Consider the following 2,688-nt stretch of genomic DNA (forward strand, 5'->3'; position numbering starts at 1 on the left):
GTGTTCACAAAAAAAAAAAAAAAAAAAAAAAAAAAAAAAAAGAATTGTAGCTTTTGGCTCTGATAAGGTCAGTGAAATCCCCTCAGGATTTATCCTGAGATCCTGTACCTCATATTGTGGAACCTTTGTCAGAGTCAGCCATGTGGATGAATCACGGCCATTGCTTGGCCAATGTGCTCTCGGTGAAAGCCTGAGAGAATGTTTTCTCTCCATGTGACCCTCCTTAGGCCCTTAGGCACACTCTACAACATCGATCACTTTGCTGTTTGACCCCATAATCTCCTTGATCAGAAAATTTGGGACACTGCCAAGTTACATGACGTTACAGTACAAGTTCTCAAATGTCCTGAGTCTTAATTGACCTTGGAAGGTTAGGGCCAAAATGTTGGCTTTACTTGTGACCCTCCTTTTTCTCTAATTTTGGTGTGCAAAGTTAGATTGTTAACCCTCCAGAAGACAAGCTTATTGTTATTACCATACAACTTATTCTGTTAAGCTTAATCTCACTATCTGTCTGAATATCAAACATCTTAGGCATAACATGGAACAGGTGTTTTTCATCAAGTATTGATACGTTGAATGTTAAGTCCCTACAGAATATCATAAAAAACATTTAAAAATTAGAATATATTTCATTTATATAACAGAACTTAACAAAAAAAGGGTATACAGATGAATGTCCATTTTGTATCTGTGTATTCAAAATGGTTAGGGCAGATATATAGTTGCATTTTCTTAATGAATAGAGGTTTTGTTCTAATAGTGTTTGTAAATAGGATATCAAGTCCACATCTTACACAGCAATTAACTACTAGGAAGAACATATGCAATGTGTTAATTATTGAAACTGTCTTACCAATTTGGTTTGAAACTGTCTCATTGCTATTTGTTTCTCAATAAAATTATGGAAAAAATATTAATGAAAACAAAGATCAAGAAAATTGAAATTTCTAAATAATGACAATCTTGTTATCTAATAATCATATTTCACAGAATAAAAATTTTAAAAGACACTGCAGAAAAGAAAAGAAAATACCTAGTATGTTACTTTCTTTGGTATCACTAGCTCGTGTAAGTTCTAAGTCCAGAGTTGAGATTCTGAGTTGATATTCCTAGCAGACCGAGTTGATAAAGTACTTTATTTGGGCAAAACAATTCAATGGATATCAATTCTGTTCTGATATTCAATAAAGTAGATTCCATGTTATTTAAAAAGTCCTTTGATGAAGTCATCCATTGTACTACATATAAGGTTTAATTTGCTACATAGAGAAATCCAGCCACAGAGACTATGCAGACATAGCAGTCTTCCACATAGAGGTTTCACTGTGAATTACAAATCGAGAATGGAAACATCATAATTAATAACTTTTTTCTAATAGCTAAAAAAAAAAACCCATGTGTTCAAGGAGAGCAGAACACCTGAAGTCAAACAAACTAATTGGGATGTATTGCCAGATGAACAAAGAAATGGTCTGGATAAAAGCACCTAATATCTTATACTTTGCCCATAAAGACACACAGTTAAAGAGGAGTTGAAAGATATTTTACAAAGGGAAATCATGGTGTCTGCTTTTCATAATAAGTAGTAGTAGCAGTGTAAACTGAGGTTCAGGAAAGCTAAGTAATTTAGGAGGAAAATACTCTTTAAACATAATCCCTGTTGATGGCTTTGAGGTCAATCATCTTTTCAGCTACAGTATAAAAGGCCCTTTATCTATGAATGTATGTTTTCCCTTAAACTATCAAAAATAAAAATAAAAAATCACTCATTTTTTGTTGGGAAGCCAAATTCCCTTTTCAAGAGATGTATCACTGCACTGCTGACTCGCAGTGACCGTGGTGACTGCAACCTCGATATGATTCATACACTTGGCAGTGGCCAAGCCCAGTGGAAGCTCACAGTGTCATTCTTGCTGCTTTTGTTGGCGAAGGTCATTGCAAAACTTGACCTTTGCTAAGCTTATTCACAGCTGATCACAGAGGCCGCTGCTCAGGCATGTGAGCAGTCATCAGTCACTGACAAATATTCTAAATTATATGCCTTTGATTCAGAATTCCTATTGCTGGTGGAAATTTCCAATGATTTATGAAGATCATATTTTTCTGAATTCTAGGAATAGGATCATTTTTCAGTTACATCTTATTGTTGGGATTAATAAAGAATGAACTCAAAAAAATACTTGAGAAACTTCTGGATGACTTTGATCATTTTAACAACTAAGTGAAAAAGAAAGCTAGAAGTATAAATCAATAACTTTGTGTGTTCATACTTTACATCACATGTTCAAATTATGCAGAATGCCTATTATTTATCAAGTTCCATGTGTCATGCATATTGGAATTATTTGGAGCTATTATAAAATACTATATTAACATAATTATCAAAATAATGATTCTAATTAATCTATAATATCTACTCTTTGAAATTTATTTTAAATAGCCTTATAGTATCTCATCATTTAGAGATAGAGAAAGACAGAGCCAGGACCATATAAGAAGAGAAAAATACTTGTAATTTTTAATTAGAACTTGCATTTGGAGTCCTAGCCCAGGTCCGGTGAGCGTGCGGAGAGTTTCCTGCTACCCTGCGCCGGCGGGACCAGTCCCAGCCCAGGCGCAGCGTGGCCGGACCCTCTCCCAGGCCCTCGGTCCGCCCCCCACCACTCTGCAGTGCCTCCCCCACCC

This window comes from Octodon degus, unplaced genomic scaffold, assembly GCF_000260255.1.
Source record: "Octodon degus isolate 3935 unplaced genomic scaffold, OctDeg1.0 scaffold00120, whole genome shotgun sequence".
Lineage (NCBI taxonomy): Eukaryota > Metazoa > Chordata > Mammalia > Rodentia > Octodontidae > Octodon > Octodon degus.